Source organism: Haemaphysalis longicornis, unplaced genomic scaffold (genome assembly GCF_048455015.1).
Source record: "Haemaphysalis longicornis isolate Haplotype H1 unplaced genomic scaffold, Haemaphysalis longicornis Haplotype H1 scaffold_2, whole genome shotgun sequence".
Lineage (NCBI taxonomy): Eukaryota > Metazoa > Arthropoda > Arachnida > Ixodida > Ixodidae > Haemaphysalis > Haemaphysalis longicornis.
In genome coordinates, this window is record NW_027526295.1 from 277,337,679 (window position 1) to 277,357,045 (window position 19,367).

General features: G+C 45.1%; 1 protein-coding gene across 1 annotated transcript in view; it reads left to right on the plus strand.

Annotated features, from left to right (window-relative positions):
* The first annotated feature begins 239 nt into the window (after positions 1-239).
* Positions 240-19,367, plus strand: part of LOC144170743 (oxytocin receptor-like) — a 103,656-nt gene continuing 84,528 nt past the window's right edge. The window contains exon 1 of the mRNA XM_077700724.1: positions 240-284. The gene's annotated coding sequence lies outside the window, so the exon portion shown is untranslated. The remainder of the gene's footprint in view (positions 285-19,367) is intronic.

Below are 19,367 nucleotides of genomic sequence, written 5' to 3' on the forward strand. Positions count from 1 at the left end.
ACACCCCACTAGCTACGTGTGCGCTTTCGGTGGTGTCGAAACCGTTCAGCCAACTGCGAGCTGCGAAAGGGTATGGGAGGAAAGCTGGTAATTGGGGAGCAAGGGAAGTTGAAGGAGAGCAAAGTGCGGAAGAGGGGAAGGTAGCGAGGAAGCGAAGGGAAACGCGCCAGTGGCGTCTCCTACATTCGCGAGGCGACACCTGCTCGGCCGTCTTGTGGGGGTCATAGTAAGCGCGGCCAGCGTCCCGAGCGCGGCATGTCTCGCGGATTACGGCGCCCCTCTAGGTGAGTGCGTCGCTGCCAGCGCGTGTACTCGCTCAATCGATTTCTTCCGTAGAGTTTTTTCTGTGGCTTCAATTCTGGAAACTGTTAGCATTGAGTTGGGAATCCCAGTAATCAGTTTCTAATATATAATTTTATTTTTCGCATGCAAAAAGCATCGTTTTATTGCTTCGAGACTGTTCTGCAGGGTGCCCGATCAGTAATCGCAATAACAGCTGAGCACACCAAACTACGTGAGGAAAACCACGGGAGCATCAGTGAAGGCCCAAAACCGAGAACGCACTGTTCAAACTGTAGCCCATCAGTGTTGGTTTTGCAGTTTCAGAGTGCTGACAGCATGCTGCAATGCAAACAATGCTGGCTAAATAAATGAAAACTTTGCCCTACCGCTTCTGAATCTGCTCAGGTTGCATTTCAAGCGGAAATGTAGCTTCGACAAACTGTCACGAATACAATTATAATAAAGGTGGGTGCTAGGTACGGGGCCGAAACTATTTTATGGCATGTCATTTGAAGGTATCCGCTTAATGAATAATGTTGACTTTGTTTTAAATTGTATGCAAAACTATCAGTGTGGAAAGTTTCAAACTTTGTAATTTAACAACAGCATTTTTCGGCACTTTTATATCCTTTGGTTTTACTGGGTTACAAAACGTCTTTAGCTTGTTCTTTCGGGGACCTAGATGCAGACACTTTATTGGCCAATTACCTGCTTTTCGGGCCTACATATACGTTAGAAAACACATTTATGTTCATCAAAATCAACAAAATACTGTCCCGTCTTAGAGAACCAGCTACATTCCCCCCCTCCCCCTACTCCAGCCTCGCGATATGCAGCATCATCAAAAAGTAGGGGGTAAATGTGATGTAGTGTAACCGCAAGTGCGTTAATTTTAACTTCGCTTCATTTCTTCTGATGACAAATTTTCTCACACGTATATTTATGCACGCTAGAAGGCAGTTTAAAGCATAGTAGTGCGGTGTCAGCGCCGGAGAAATCTATCACAACACCAGAAAAACTAAAAAATTGTTTGATCGTTTTAACAATACTGTATTGGTTGTATAATTTAGCCAAAGTTTCTAGGATTTCGTGCTGTCAAACTTCTTGGGAGAAATGTTCTGACTCAACAAAAAGTATGCAAAAAGAAGAGGAGGGAAAGCGTTGAGGTTGTCACACTCAACAGCAAAAACAGTGATGAAGACCGCGTGAAACTTACCGCATCTTTCGAATCCTTCTGCAGCCCCACGTCGAGCGTAAACGGAACTGATGGGTTCGGAACCATCATGCCGACAAGCTATTCGGTACTCAATCTGTTCCAAACTGTGCTGATTTCATGTTTTCTGAACTCGGGAACTTGAAACTCAAAATGTGTTATGTTAGGCTTATTATCATCATCATTTATTGTACCCTTGAGGGCCCCTTGCGGTGAATAACATACGGGGGGGGGGGGGAAAATAATAGTACTAAATTATACGAAAAATTGGCACGTTTAGTTTGATGATGTAGCAAGACGACGTTCGCGGCCTGGCCGCGTTCTACTTGAAACATGCCGATGCTCACCATCAGGACTAGCTGCCGTGGTTACCAAGAATTTGTGTTAGCTCAACGCCGGTGGAATCCGTGTAACATGTAAACAGATTCGTGAGGCAGCATCGACGCCATTGCCTTTTTTATACATAGCACAATTGGGGCGTCTAGATTTTATGGGAGGCCTTGGCAGCTCCGTCAAGTGGTACGACGGGTCCGTGGTACGACGGCTACCGTAGCACGCTTAGCTAGCTATTTCAACGTTCACGGTAGTTTGAGAAGCCCCACTGCCTCCGGCTGATTCTGGATTTTAAAGCGACGCTTTCTTAGTGCAATGGCGTTCTGTCAAAAAAATAATTTCTTTAGGCAGGTTCGTCGAACGAAAATCGCTGATAATACCTGTGGACACACGGCGCATGTGTGAAACTGGGCTTCGATTTTCGAGTAACCGTTTGTTACTTGAAAATCGCGAAAAAGGAATGGTTCTAGATAAAACCATGCACGCATAAATCACGAGAAGGAGTACAGTGGTATACCTTTATCATAAACCACGTATCGGTATTCATTTAGATCTTTCGTAGGGGCGTATACTTATGGCGCGAAAAATCGTCGCATTGGTAAGTTCTCTGTTTGGGATTTCGGTCTTTGAAGGTCTAAAGATCGATTGAACGCACTTTCAGAGTATGTTGGACGCACATTTAGCGAAGGTTTTGACGCACTTTGACACAGCTTTGACGTGAGAAAGCTTTCTTGCTTCTCTCAACTTTCTTTAGGAAGGTATGGTGCAGTTTTTTTGAAGACCGTTGTGTGACACTGCAGTGTTCCTTCACAAGTCCTTCTAAGCGTACGTTAACTTTTCCGAATCACACACGCACACACAAACAAACGTAATAAACACTCCGCACACTCGCATGATGGCACGCCATAAGTGCGCACGCTGTTAACAGGCCCGCTCCGAAGTGGCCGCGGTCGTGAAAACAAAACCCTTGCGCACATTTACGCTCTGGCTACTGAAAAAAATAACGATATATCCCGGCTGTATTGGCGGGAAAAATGGCAGGCAGCGTTAAAAAATATATAAAGCAGGAGGAGCAAAACGCAGTTCCTCGAGACGCCCGGAAGCAAAGTTATACTTTATTTATAATTCTACTACGACCCACGAGGGAGCGCACTACAAGCAAGCAGTTAAGAACTATGAAGGATATGCATGACGCGTACTGCAAGATTGTGGCCGTAAACAGTAAAAAAAAAACACTTGTAATAAAAAGTCAATTAAACAGTTCTATATGTTAGAGATCATTTGTTCAATCAATTCTCACTTATACGGTTAGCCTACGAAGGTCACAAAGTCTGGTCCACTGCCCAGGCAGCGTGCGTAAAAGGGAAAAGCGTGCGCCCGAAAGTATGGCGCTAGGAAACGCGCTAGGACCACGGCTTCCTTCTTTATTGCCAGTTAAATGACCTCCCGATGGCAAGCTTTATTGCCTGGCGCAGGCCTCCTTTTATCCGCAATAAAAAGCAATTACCCACATATAAGGACAATTTGTAACTGTTACGTGTAGGAAGCTCCTTTGCGTGTGAATAAATAACCTTCTGTTCCACATGGCGAGGTTGTATTTTTCTTTCGTTTTTTTTCTTTCCTTAAGCTCAGTACCGAGATTGTATGTTCAAGACATAATTACTTATATACTTTTTTTCTTTTGGGGGGGGGGGGGGGGGGGGGGGGGGAGGGTCCAGTGCGAAATTATCCGCAACCCTATACTGTGCGTACATATTGCTTTAACAAATTGTTACCGCGGTGGCTCAGCGGCTCAGGCATTGGGTCTCTGAGTCCAAGGACACGGTTCGATTCCTGCCTCTCCGGTCATTGTTTACTGGAAGCGCGGAAAACCGATTGGTCAACATGTACAGCAGTTGGCGTACGTAAAACAGCGCCGATGATATAAATAATTCCGTAGCTCTTCCCTTTACGGAACCTCTTTATCCCAATTGCAACTTCAGCGCGAAAAAGCTCATTTTTATTCACAAATTGTTTACAGCGTCGTTCTTTCTCGGCATGTGAAGAAGTTTAAGGATATTGTTTTTATTGTTTCTACAAATTATTTTTATAGCAACCAACTGTTGCTGAAGCAACCAATTTCGGACCCATGCAAGGAAACACGCGACATTCAGTTTCTATCTGTTTTTTAGAAAAAATGAACGACTTCACTCGGTTTCTGCAGCTTTGTTGTTGATTAGCCAGAATCGCGAACCTTCTTCGTCACTGAAATTTTACATTGACGCCTAGACGAATGTTTCCTTTCATGGTTCTCAGTGCAGCAAAAAAGGTTTTGTACTGCGTGAGCAGCGCGTTTGTTGAACGAACAATGGTGAAGGGCTTTGCTTTGGGTTAGTTGATATTCCATGATTGAGTTCTGAGTGGACAGGAAAAAAGACACAAAAGATAGGATGAGGATAAGCGTCGTTCCCATATTGTCTGTCCCTGCCTTCTTTCTTTTTTGCACACTGAAAATACAATTATAGAACAATGACGATTTCCGGGGCACCCGGAAACGCATATATTGTTTTCTTTAGAAAGAGACGGCGCAGAACAGACGCGTTCCAAGAACACGGGAAATGCGCCTTGACGTCATTTTCTCCGTATGCTTTGAATATGCAGTGAGAATAAGTAGACAGTAGCAATGCAATTCCCTCAATAGTAGTATGCTATTGGAGCTGATGATGATGATACTGATGCTTAGTGGCGCAAGGCCAAGAAGGGCAAAAAGTGCTATTGGAGCTACGTGCAATCCTCCTAGCTCGAGTGATCTTTTTTTTTTTTTTTGCGAATAGTGGCCTCCGTACATCCGGGGTGCCTGAAGCGCGAATAATTGAAGGGTCACTATACAAACCTTATTAATTCAGAACGTCGGATAATTGGATCTGGCGGGCAGGTCTGACCATGCCTACCTAGGAAGAAACGTGTTAAATATCTTGTTAGTGGAAATCCATTCCTCTACCTTTCGTTTGAATTAAGCCTCTGGTCTGTTCCAGTGATGACGACTCCCGTTCACCTTGCGTGGCAGAAGAACATGACTCCCGTCAGGAGACGACGCATGGTCTCAAGAATAGGTTTGTCTTAATAAGGGAAAGCAATGTTAGCGGGCGCTTTTGACTTAGGCTGCTCTTACATACTCGTGGCTCACAGCTCCATGGAGGTTGCCTAAGCGGACATGGTTGGGGCGCTGTACTGCGACAGTGCTGCTAAAGGGATACCGCAACACTTTCGATGAATTCTTTCACTCTTTCCTTCGCGCCCGGAAGCACTGCGAAAGCTACAGTAATCGCCAGCACGGAGTGGCACTACGTGATTTGCTCGTCGCACCAGATATGCCTTCAGTTTTTGCTTTGTTTTGTGGCTTTATTTTTAAAGTGTCTATCCAGAAGCGTTCATTGGTGCAACTGAAGGAAATCCGGCAAACAGCCGCTGCATAGTCTCAGTGACGTAATTCGGGCCGTCGAAAACCGTCAAGACCGGGAAAGAGAAAAATCTTTTGAGCGAGTTTCCTAGTTATCTGATGACATGAGCAGTAATTTCTTGCTGAGGTACTTTGCGACCCACTAATCTATGTACTGAATGTGTTGGGTGACTACGTTCTGGAAGCATTTAAGATTTCAAAAAAGTTGAGAAAGGTGTTGCAGGGTCCCTTTAAGTACGTTGCGCTGTAGTGTATACATGGTGCTCCTACTAACGACGTCATTTACGCTGTAATTGGTAGCAATAATCTCACTGTGGAAGCGATCAGCGACGTGTGCAAGGAAAAATAGTAAATGGAGGCGGGGTGATGCGCGTGGCTGAGTATAGAATGATTTAAATATTCCCTCCTTTTTCTTTATTTTGACACAGTCGTACGTTGCTCTACACACTGCGTTCCAGCTCTAAATAGAAGATGGAGTATCCCAGTTTCAACACTCCCTGTCCCTTCTACGTTAAAAGAAGACATTATTTTTACATTTCGTCGGATAGAATTGCGCTTATCTGGAGCGATGTTTGTATTACTACAGACTGGGATTAACCAGCTTTTACTTATATACATCTGCACGACATTTTTGCCTTGTATGCGGTCCCGAGTTTTTTTAAAGATAAATGCTGTACTTGATACATTCTGATAAATTCTTGATAAATTTTAACGTAATAAATTCTTCGCAGTATGGTTTTTGTAGGAATAAGTCTACACAACCCGCGCTACTGGCCCAGAAAAAAGGTCATGATAGAAAATTTCTAACGTAAAATTATAGTATTTGGGTTATTTAGACCTCATTAATATTAAAACTCTGCTTCAAAAACTGGATCATCATGGCATAGGAAGGAAGGAAGGAAGGGTGTAGGAGGAAGGCAGGAAAGTTAACCTGGCTAGAGCCTAGTTTGCTATCCTGCACGTGGGAAAAAGAAAATAGGCAAAAAAGAGAAAAAAAAAGAATGAAGAGAAGTTGGAGTAGACACGTATGCCCAGCGCTGAAGCACTGACACTGATAGACACTGGAGGCGTTCAGTCTATAATCTGGTGTTTACGTTCGTCGCCCGTAGAAAGCGTAAACGTTCCTTAGTCGCCTTCTGAGCGGATGACGGAGAGGGCCAGTAGCGCAGAATCTTCTCCTCCGAAAATGGCCGCCGAGAGTCCAGGTTCCTCAGCGCTGACGAGAGCTTTTTTCTTTCAGCCGAGTAGCGTGGGCACTCGCATAAAACGTGCCGGATCGTCTCCGCCGTGCCACACGTTTCGCACTCCTCACTTGCTGCCATTCCTATTGTGTATGAATAAGCATTTGTGAAAGCCACCCCCAGCCAGAGACGGCAAAGAAGAGTTGCGTCAGACCGCGGGAGGCTTAGTGGAAGGGGACGCTGCAGGTGCGGGTCAAGGGAACCAATGCGTGAACATGTGAATTCATCTGGATGCCATTGGGAGAAGGCTGTTTCCCGGGCAAGTATGCGGAGAGCCCTAGCTGCGTCCGTCCTAGACAGTGGGATGAGCACAGTCGCCGCTGTTTGATGCGCCAGCCGGGCGGCAGCGCCCACACTGTCGTTGCCGACAATGCCGCAGTGGCTAGGAAGCCACTGCAGGGTGACATCATGGCCCGCCTAAGTAGCACGGTCGTACAGCATTCTTATTTTTGTCATGAGCTGTTCGTGAGGTCCCCGGCACAGGGGTGACTGGAGTGACTGAAGTGCAGCCTTCGAATCTCAGAAGATAGCCCATCTGCGGCACGAACTTTGCTCGATGGTGCGAAGAGCGCAACGGATGGCCGTAAGTTTTGTAGCCGTGGAGGTTGTAGGATTGGTTATCTTGAATTGGCTGGACAGTGACATTTGTGGAATAAAAACAGCGTCGGCAGAAACCGACGATGTTACAGAGCCATCGGTGTATACATGGGTTCGGTCATTGTATGTCTCGTGCAGGTATGTCAAAGTTAGCTGTTGCAGGGCTGGTATGGGAAGGATTGCGCAAAAATGTATTAATTCGTATTTACAATACCACACTCAATTTGTTGTAATCGAATGAAATTATTCTGCAATGAAAGTAAATAAAGCAGGAGTCCCGCAGAGAGCCGCCCTGGTACAATTTTTATTTATACTTTATATCAATGAAGTAGTCCCCATGGATGAAACAGTCGGTTATATAATCTGCGCTGATGATACCAGATTATTCTTTTCAGGCAAATCGAGCGCTGATTTAGAAAGCAGAGCGAATAGCCTACTGTCTGAAATTAATGAATGGGCTCTAATTTTGTGCCTAAAACTAAACATTAAGAAAACGAATGCTATTTTATTTTTCCCGCGCCGCATGCACGCCGAGTTGCCCACCATTCTGTTAAGTAACTCTGAAAGGGAAATGGTAAAAAGCTTGAAATTGATCGGTGTGTATTTCTAAAAAAATGTTACATGGTGTGATCCCGTGAATTATATTGTTATTAAACTATGTAGGACAACCGCTATAATGTGTATCCTACCTCTGTTAATATACGCACATTTAACTAATTTTATTCTGTGTTACATTATGCGTTTCTCGTATGGTCAACGAAAACAACAGTAAACATTATTAGGCTTGCCCTCTTGCAAAAAAAAGAGCATTACGCCCAGCTCATAAAGCCCCATATCACAACCACACCGCAGAGTTATTAGATGCAACGCATCTCATGCTCGCCCCTCTGTCCTTCCTGAGTCTGTCCGGCGTTGTCCGCACAGCTGCGCCTCTCCTCCTCTCCTCTCTCCGATAGCGAACACATCTCTCCCAAACAGCTGCGGGTTGGCGCAGCGCGCTCTCACTCCGTTACTAGGCGCCGGTGGGCGGCGCTGCGCTCGGCGCTGCGCACGCTGCGCATGTGCAGTACTCTCTCTCTCCGCGCTCTCCTCTCGTTCGGGCGCTGTGAATATAAAGCGGCATGCCGCGCTCCGGCGGTCTCAGTCGACGGTCGTCCGCCCACCTCCCCTTCTCGTGAGAATTTCTGCTATAAGCGTAATCAATACGATGGAAAACGCCAATGGAACCCCCCATGAGATGCGTTGCATCACACCAGGGTTCCCGCGAGGGGAGGTGGGCGTAATTTATGAAAAGCATCACATAGTTCAGGTTCCATCAATGCACGGCTATAAACAAAGTCATTCATTTACAATAGGTTTATTGAAAACTAATGAGACCGTAACAAGCCACGCAAGACTACAGAAATGCATCCCACATTACAGTGTACGCCATCTTGAAGTGTGCCGCGTTTGCAAATGCAGAAAAAATTATGGAAAATCGAATGTTAAAATTTCAATTGCCTGCAACCGCATAATAACCGCAACCCACATTGACATAATATGCATAACAGCAAAAAAAAAAAAAAAACTCCGCTCAATGTGCGTGTAATGGTGGGATATTGCGACTTCTTTTTTTGTGTTTCTCATTTATAACTCTCTGTTCAAGCGGCAATGTAACACTCGCATGTCTTCCATAATTGTGACTTCCCCCTTAGCTGTAAGCTTTATATGCCGCCCCGCGTTCCAGATGGTCAGGGCTCGTCAAGCTGTTTCGACAGCTTTTACCTGTCCTCCTCGTAACAAGTTATTGTTGCAGAATATTTCCATTCCAATTCCTTTTTAACAGAATTATGAAGTAATGAACCTCGTAGGCAAGGAGCGTCGTGGACATTACAAGCAACCTTTAGAGGACGTGTGGTTTCAAGCGCTCAGGCTTTGTGATTCAACGGGTGCTGCCGCAAACTTCCCCAGTACATCAAGAGGAGGTCGAACTAGGTTTTCATATCCGCGTCTTAAAAAGGTCTCAGCATACCTCATAGTTTCATTTGTTTTTGTTCTTTAGGTAGTAAACGCCCGATGAACTTGCAGGTGGCTGTAAACACAACTTTATATTGTCGTTGTAATCAGAACTATGGCTATAATTTTGTAAAGCCGCTCTTGAAACATTTTCTGTTGTGTAATACAGAACCACACGTTTCTGCATTTTTTTCCCTTGTATAGCAACCAAATAACAACTGACACTGCAAAACCTTCTTACGTCGTTCGGCCACAATTTCTTTGCGAGATTTGGCCGCACTTAGCTAAATTTCGCACGCCGGCAATTTCAGAAGTAAACAACTGAAAGACATCCGCAACATATCCTCGAAACAAGGCGCTAAACATCGCCTTTTCCAGCTGACAATTTGCAGTGCTTCATAATAATGCTTCATAACAACGTGCAAAATTGTTTTGCAATATGCGCGCAGAGGCCGTGAAGCCCATTTCCGTCCCTGTGCTAACTACAGATACAAGTAAACACTCACCAAAATTGGCAGCAACAGGCCCACAAACTGGCCCACATCAAGCTGTTGCTGGTAACACCAAGCATGTGACTATTACAGGTCAGCTCAAAAATGGCCGCAGGACGGGGGGTTTCAGTCACAAAGGAAACGGCCCCGCATGGAATGAAACGCAACTTCCTTCATACCACAAGGCAGCGCCCTTCCTTTCTTGCCAAAACCCTCCATCGAGCATCTCGTTGCCAGAGATTCAAAGTTCACCCTTTTTTCTGGCCGTTGGCTGCTCTCCGCGTTTTGTACAGATGCACTGCTTCAACGTCCGTTTGAGCTTTTCGTCGGGCGATCTCAGTCCTGCATAAAGACTTGGATCGCACTTTCTCCAGATGTGTGTATGTATCCATGTTTGTCTATGCAGGTGTGGTGGGGAAGCGTGTTCTGCTTGAATAAACGTCAAGCTCCATCAGTACCGTAGCTTGAAAGCTAGCGGCGCGCTCGTAAGATCACACGGCAAAGTAAAGCATTTCCGAGCTGTACTGGTTTCATGGAGTACCCAAACTGCCCACTGAAAGTTTTATTTCCGACTTTGTTCTTTTTGTGACCATAAGTCGGGCTCGACAAACCAACAGTTTTTAAGGCTCCTCAAATTCCTTTTCTTCCAAAACAGCTGGAGCAAGATTTGATACCCACTTACGAGTGCCGAAGACCGTCCACAAAAGATTTAGATCAACGGACCCCAGCCGACGGGCTGTTTGCTAGCTGAGAACGTGCGAAGAATCCCTTGTGCACTTTTCCCCAGGATATTTATCCGCCCAGCGTGTGTCAACAAACCGGAGACGTGAGAGGCTAACCAAGCTTAGAGTTTTCCGAACTTTTGAGCCTTCTATGAAGGGCTCGGAAGATGTCCAAATAAGCAGGCATAAAACACAAAAAATGAAACACGCCAGTCTTGTATGATTGAGAGCCACACAGATAGACCGTGTCCACAGCGTATTTTAAACAAACCCCGCAAAATATCTGGTGTTCGTTTTTCGGCCTCGGATTTTCTGTAGCGGGTTTGTCAGTATTTCGTTTATTGGCATCTATTTTTTGAGGACAAATTCAAGCCATTGGTTTCAAGGGAGATTTCGCAGTTGTTGCAAACGGCTGTAGCTGTTTCATGACGTGAACATACCTTCAAAAATTAGCGACTCATATATATATATATATATATATATATATATATATATATATATATATATATATATATATATATATATATATATATATATATATATATATATATATATATATATATATACATATATTTAGCGATGAATAAGTTCCGGGATTCGGTTTCAAAAATACACGAGAGGGTAGACACACGTATGAAAACGATGATCGAACTAACGTTTCGACCGGGGTCCGGTCTTCGCCCATCTAACTCTGACGAAGACCGGACCCCGGTCGAAACGTTAGTTCGATCATCGTTTTCATACGTGTGTCTACCCTCTCGTGTATATATATATATATATATATATATATATATATATATATATATATATATATATATATATATTTCAATGCAATACTTTACGCTGGTGGCCAGACGTGCGCAATTATATTGCTGATGAGAATGTTCTAATTTATACTCCCGGGCATGCTCGCGGAAAACCGCCGTAACTCCCTATATTATGCGACTACATTAAAGCAAATTCCACCCCCCTACATACCAACTATTCCTCCTAAATGTATGCAGCTCCTGAATGCTGGATGCCTAAAAAAACTGCGGGCCAATTCACACTGTGAATGTGGTTGGAAAGCGAAGCTGTTTACGATACCAACAACCATTACCCATGCGACGTCATTTGAGTTCACACACGTGGCTCTATAAAGAGTGAAACCAAAGACAAGTGAAATTCACTTAACCACACCCGTTATTAGTACAAAGAGATACTATTTGCTAAGGTTAAATCATTGCATGATCCCCAATTGTGGTTGATTGAGTTGTACTGGTGAAGAAGATGAGTGGAAACTGATTGTTTTTATAAAATAAAGGCTCAAACCCGGTGTCTCGGCCGCCGCCATCTCCGTCTTCTCCGTCTCGGCCGCACCCCGACGGAGGCGACGAGATGAGCGGCAGAAACGTAGGAGAAATGAGATGCCATGCATTGGTGTGATCTCCCTTTTATAATCATCATCACCACACCACCACCACCACAAACACCACCACCATCATCATCATCAGGAGCCTTGTCAACGCCCACTGCAGTACATAAGCCTCTGCAATATATATTAAATTATTCCGGCCATGTGCTAACTGCGACAGATGTATCCCCGCAAAATTCTTGATTCCATCTGCCCATCTAACTTTCTACCACCCCGTGCCACTCTTGCCTTCTTTAGGGATTAAGTCTGTTACCCTTAATGACCAACGGTTATTTTGCCTTCGAATTTTATTCCCTTCCCACACCCATTTCTTTTTGTTAATTTCCGTTAATATCGGCGTAATACGCGCTTGTTCCCTGACCCGCCCGGCTGTTTCTTCTGCCTTAAAGTTACACCTATTATTTTCCATTTCATTGCTATCTGAGCTGTCCTCAATTTAAGTTTAACCCTTTTAGTGCGCCTTCAAGTTTCTGTTCCATAAGTGAGTACCGATGAGATGCACCTGTTATACACTTCCCTTTTTAGGCAGAATGGTAGCCTGCCATTCATTATCTGAGAATGCCTAGAGAATTCGCTCCACCCCATTGTTATCCGCCTTATTATCTTTGTCTGATGGTTGCGATAGGGGTCACTATTTGGCCTAAGTAAATATACTCTCTTACCCCTTCCACTACCTAGCTGCCTATCTTTAACTGCGGCGCTGTGCTCTCCCGAGGCTTTTGATCATTACTGTAGTTTTTTGCATATTAATTTTCGGGCCCAAAATCATACTCTGCGTGTAAAGCGCGGTAATCATGCTTTTCGATTTCGTCTCAGGAGTTACTTAGCAAGACAACGTCATCAGCAAATCAGGGGTGGTGGATGTCTTCTCCATTAACCCTTATGCCCACCAGTTCCCAATCCAATGTTCTGAATACTTCTTGTAAACATGCTGTGAATAACATTGGAGAGATTGTCCCCTTGTCTGCCTCCCTTTCTTGTAGGTATCTCTGGACCCATCGTAGATATCATCTAGTATTCTTACATAATGCTAGTCTACACCCTGACTCCGTAATGCCTGCATGAATGCTGAAGTTTCGACCTAGTCAAATGCGTCCTTATAATCTATGAAGGCTATATATAGGGGTTGAATATACTCCGCACATTTCTCTGTCACCTGACTCGAAACCCTGCTTGTTCATTAGGTTGACGGATATTTAGAGTAGCAGAAATTCTGTTAGCCATTATCTAGGAGAGTACCTTGAATTCGACTGAGTGTAAGCTTTTCAGTTATTTTTTCGTTCTTTTATTTTTCCTTCCCGCCTTTTATTTGTTCTTTCATTTAGACTTCCTTCCATTTTTACCCCTTCAATTTTTCCTTCCTTTAATTTTTGCTAAGTCCCAGGGTATGCGCAAGCTGCGCACACGGCCTCTACAAGTGCCGTAGGAGGAGCGCACAACGGTGCAAGAGGGAGGTCGCGTGACGCTATCACGTGGCTTCAGTGAGAACGCAAGGCGTTCACCCGCAGATGTGCGCAGTGAGTGCACCCTCTGCCTACCCTTCCTACGCGTGTATTCGTAGCGCAATCGGCAAGAAACGGGCGATTTCCCGTTCAAGTTGTTTGTTCGTTCCAGGTTCGATTCCTGGCGGTGCCTGTAACTTCTTTTATTTGTTCGCTGGAGTTTTCTGTTGACACCAACGGTCGCGAAAGAACCCTTGGGGGGTAGAGGTAAAAAGCTTCGCTTTAAAACTTTTTGTTTACTTTGAAGAAAACGGCTATTCCGCAAAGTTCTGCGCAGTTCAATTCTGTTCTGTTCAGTTCAGTTCTGCGCAGTTAAATACGCACAGTTCAATTCATCAAGTCAATAGGGCAGCGGGGTTTCGAAAAAGAACCAGAAGTCTTGCTTTAATGCGCTCTCTTCAAACTATCTTACCGCACGCTAAGTCAGCTGCTAAACAGTGTATTCAATCATAAAGAAATCGCAGAATCTCTCGAGCGGGAATGACCGATAGCGCGTAAGAATTTCCTCCAGGGGCTCCGTAGATACACGTATACCTGTACAACTAGAAAATTTCAGTGTAATGCCCCAGAGGACCCATTACCGAGAGGACCCAGAGGACCCAAACCCAGAGGACCCAGAGGACCCATGGAGCATACCCTGTCACGCGTAACACGCAACACGGACACACAGGAAGACTTATGAGGGGACTCGTCGCGCAAGAACCCTCGTCCGCGTTGATTTAGGCAGCAAAAATGAGACAGAAAGCAATCGTGTAATCCCCCCAAAACAAAATTTGACCATCTCGAGATGGGGAAGACGACCAGGACGCGTGGAATGTGTTTGTCAATTTTAACCAATGCGGGTAGATGTACTCGCTTGCTCACGGGCAGGGGAGCACAGCACCCGCCACAACTTCAGCATGTAAAATTCGACGTGGCTCCCAACTTTTTCCAGCGCGATCAATTATTCCAAATTTATTCGGGGTAAAGTAAAGGACGTATGTGTATATCCACTATCATTCTCACGATAATTTAAAAGTGTAATCAACTTCTCCGCTTCGCAGGTGTCCCAACAAACCCATGAAAGTATGAGATGTGTTTAGCATAGTCGCAAACCGAAGTGCCGTACGCAAACAGGTACCTCGTCCAATCCCTAAAGACGGTTTAAGGTATACCCGGCTCGGGCTCAGTACAGGGATTTGATGAAAAAAGAAGAAACAACGACACGAATAGACCAAGGAACTAAGCAGCTGATCGACAGGCTGCTCCCCTTCTCATGAGGAAGAGGAGTGCCCTAGCTGCTCCAGTGTCTCCTGTTCCCGATGAGAGAGGGCGCATTTTGTTCGAAGTGTGTCGAGTAAGCGGACCGAATGTGTGGACGCGGTGTTCTGAACATCCCGCTTTGCCACAGAAGTGCGAATATAAACGCATCTTCTATTAAAGCTAGATGGTGAGAATCACCTTGCCGTTCTCCACAACGTCGCCAGTATTCCGCAGCAGATCATCAGTTACCGTCGCCCCTGCGGCCTTCCTTCTTTTCTTTCCATTAAGCTCTTTTTAAAGACGACAGTCTTTATTGGCTACCTAAGTCCAAAAAATTTTAGTCTGTCTGTCTGTACGTATGTGCGTGTTTCCTTCGGTTCCGTCACCGGGCCAAAACTTAAGAGTTCTTGGACGAGAAGTTTGTATACGCAAAACTTCGTTAAACCGCGAAATATGGAAACACATATTATACTTGTCGACATTGTTCAGAAAAAAGAAAACATTATCCATATTTGAGGCAAAATATCAACACATAACGGGTATTTTAAATGTTCTTTCAAAGGGGCCATACAGACAAAACACAACTTTGATTCATTGGAGAGATTGCCTCGTTAGAATCATACTGTCACCACTTTCAACTAAACTTTGCTCAACTAACCTATATAATCAGGGAAAAAGAGAATTGCCAGGCAACTCACTAGCTTATCTTCCATGCTAGACCCTATGACGTTCTATGCCCAGCCGTGAGGTCGGCTGAGGCCGGCAAAAAAAGTTAGGCAGAGTTGCAGGCTTGCAGCACAAGGTATTTCCTCTTAATAAATGCAATGCCTATTCATTTTATAGCAGTAAGAATGGTGTGGTAAACAATGAAAGTTACGAAAGTACACGTAAACATAGAATTACCAGTGCGCAATACTGTTGGTTCAGCGCGCACTATGCTTTTATTTGATACAGAGGAGTCCGGCGCTTTGGGTTTGTCTCAAATGACTCTGGCCCATTGGGGGTAACCGACATTGTTTTACGTGACCATGTTTGTTGAGCATACCCCATGTTTCACGAGACTATTACTACCTACCGTACCAAAAACAAGCCAGATGCCACTACGGTCAGAAACAAAGCAAAGGCGAACAGCCGTCGAGCGCAGTACGCTGGCGTTATCTAGGACGACTGACGGTAAACAAGGCATTCGGCACATAGTTTCTGACTAGGTTACCTAGAGGGGAATGTGGCGCTAGCGTCAACGTGATTCTGCGAAAGCGCTCTATGTCTGGGTGCCGCCATACCGTGTAGTTCGGACCGAAGTTCGGCGTGGAATGCCCGGCAACGACCTTGCAGCTACGTAAATTGAGTTTTTTGTTAAAAAAAATTGCTGCCGAAACTAACAAATTTTACTTTGTATAAGACACTGTGTTAGAGGGCTTATGTTGCAAAGCAAATTTGGTGGTTACAAAAAAAAAGCAGAAGTCCTGCCTTTGGCTCACGCCGCCAGATACAGCGGGCCGTCCCGGATATATTTTCACTTCTTACATACTCCAAATTGGGTGAGGTTTTCTTTGATTTTCTGCTATATTTAGCAGAAAAAAATTGTTGAGATGGTCTTAAACTGTGTTCTTGCTTCTTCTCATCATTATCATCACCAGCCTATCTACGCCCACTCCAGGGCAAAGGCCTCAACCATTCTTCGCCAATTACCCCGGTCCTGTGCCAACTGTGACCAATTTATCCCTGCAAACTTCTTCATCTCATCCGCCCATCTAACTTTCTGCCGCCCCCTGCAACGCTTGCCTTCTCTAGGGATCCCCTCTGCTACCCTTAATGGCCAACGGTTATCTTGCCTGCGCATTAAATGCCCTGCCCACGTCCATTTCTTCTTATTAATTTCTACTAGTATGTCCTTAACACGCGTTTGTTCCCTGACCCACTCCGCTCTCTTCTTGTCCCTTAATGTTACACCTATCATTTTCCGCTCCGTTGCCCTCTGAGTCGTTCTCAGTTTAAGTTGAACCCTCTTAGTGAGCCTCCAAGTTTCTGCCCCGTAGGTGAGTACCGGTAAGATGCAGCTGTCATACGCTTTCTTCTTCAGGGACAATGGTAGGCTGCTATTCATTATCTGAGAATGTGTGCCGTATGCACTCCACCCCATTCTGATCCTTCTAATTATCTCTGTCTCATGGTTGGGATCCGGCGTCGCAACTTGGCCTAAGTAGATATATTCTTTTACCACTTCCGCTGCCTCGCCCCCTATTCCAAACTTTTGTGCTGTCCCGAGGTTATTGATCATTACTTTAGTTTTCTGCATATTAATTTTCAGGCCCACGGTTCTACTCCGTTCGTCTAGTGCAGAAAGCATGCTTTGCAATTCGTCCCCCGAGTTACTTAGCAAGGCAACGTCATCAGCAAATCTGAGACTACTGAGGTATTCTCCATTAACCCTTACCCCCACCTGTTCCCAATCCAACGTTCTGAATACTTTTTGTAAACATGTTGTGAATAACATTGGAGAGATTGTGTCTCCTTGTCTGACGCCCTTCCTTATAGGTATTTTACTGCTCTCCTTATGGAGGATGATGGTAGCTGTGGACCCATTGTAGATATCCTCTAGTATTTTTACATAATGTTCATCTACTCCCTGGTTCCGTAATGCCTGAATAACTGCTAGGGTTTCGACCGAGTCAAATGCTTTCTCATAATCTATGAAGGCTATATATAGGGGTTCAGAATACTCAGCGCACTTCTCTATCACCTGATTGATCGTATGAATATCGTCCATTGTTGAATAACCTTTACCGAACCCTGCTTGTTCTTTAAGTTGACTGAAATCTAAGGTTGCAGAAATTCTGTTAGCGATTACCTTGGTAAGTACCTTGTTGACGACTGACAGTAAGCTGATCGGCCTGTAATTTTTCAGGTCCTTCATGCCACTTTTCTAATGGATTACGATGATGTTCGCGTTCGTGCAATATTCCGGTACGCTTGCGGTAATTAATCATTGCGTATACAGGTTTGCCAGTTTTTCAAGTAGAATTTCTCCGCCATCGTTCAAGAGGCCTACTGTTATCTGATTCTCACCAGGTGCTTTGCCCCCTTTCATTTCTTTCAAAGCCTTCCTTACTTCTTCGGTCGTTACTGGTGGGATGTCTATCTCCTCTGAACTACTTCCTCGTTCATCATTATTCTGGATGTCCCGGCTACTGTACAGATCCCTATAGAACTCCTCGGCCGTTGTGACTATGTTATCCCTATTTGTGATGACATTGCCTTGCTTATCTTTAAGTGCATACATCTGATTTTTCCCCGCGCCAAGACGCCTCTTTACTGCTTTCAGGCTACCTCCATTCTTTACAGCGTATTCGATTTTCTCCATGTTATACTTCCGTATGTCAGCTGCCTTACATTTATTGATTAAATTCGAAAGCTCCGCTAGTTCTATTCTGTCAGCTGGGGTGGAGATTGTCATGGTTTACCGTTTCCTAATTAGATATTTCGTCTCCTGGGAAAGTTTACCAGTATCCTGACTAGCCATCGTGCCCCAGACTTCTACTGCACACTCCGTGATAATGCGTGTGAGGTTGTCGCTGGCTTCCTGTGTCGTAAGCTCGGCTTCCTCGGTAAGAGCTGAGTATCCGTTCTGCAGCGCGATCCTGAATTCTTCTACTTTACGCCTTACTGTTAGCTAATCAATTGGCTTCTTTCGTACTAGCTTGTTAGGGTCCCTCCTCAAATATAGCTTAATTCGAGATCTTAGCATACGATGGTCACTACACCTTACCCTTCCGAGCACTTCCACATCCTTCACGACACCAGGGTTATCGCATAATATGAAGTCTATTTCATTTTTATGGTCCCCATTCGGGCTGCTCCACGTCCACCTTCGGCTCTCCCGTTTACAGAAGGTATTTATTGTGCGTAGGTTATTCCGTTCTGCAAACTCAACTAGTAGGTCCCCCCTGCTATTTCTACACCCCAGACCATAATTCCCAACTGCCTTGTCTCCAGCCTGATGCTTGCCTACTTTAGCATTGAAATCTCCAATAACTACGGTATACTGTGTTTTTACTTTAGCCATTGCCGATTCCACATCTTCATAGAAGCGTTCCACTACCTGGTCGTCATGGCTGGATGTGGGGGCATAGCCCTGTACCACCTTTAGCTTGTACCTCTTATTGAGCCTAATTACAAGACCTGCTGCCCTTTCGTTAATGCTATAGTATGCCAGCTATGCTTTTATTGACTAGAAATCTCACGCGCCGTTCTCTTCTGTCCTTTACACCACGGTAACATAGAACGTGTCCATTTTTCAGCACCGAAAAGGCTTCACCTGTTCTCCTAACCTCGCTAAGCCCTAGGACATCCCATTTGATGCCCTTTAATTCATCGAACAACACCACTAGACTCGCTTCACTAGATAAGGTTCTCGTGTTAAAGGTTGCCAGGTTCAGATTCCAATGGCGGCCTGTCCTAGTCCAGGTATTCTTAGCACCCCCTGCTGCGTCACAGGTCTCACCGCCGCCGTGGTCAGTTGCTTCGCAGCCACTGGAGACTAAGGGCCGTGGGTTAATTGGCGTATTCATGGGAGGTTGTGGAGCGACCCGGGGGCACATCTCGTAACAAAACACGCAGCTGATTTTCTTCCCGCGGTGGAGACTGAGCTGGGCCCCGGGAGTCTCTGCGAACGCGAATGCGCTCGTGCTTTTTGAGTTGCCTTTTAAATACCCGTCAGGGGATTGACGCGCTCTAGAAGTTTCGGGATTAGAATTCCATCGCGGAGGGGCCAGCGGCCTACTAAGAAAGAGAAAAATAAAAAGTTGCCCGGGGGCACATACCATAACGTTGTTCTCTAATCACGCAGCGTATTTTCTTCACGCGGCGGAGACTGAGCTGGGTCCTGGGCGTCTG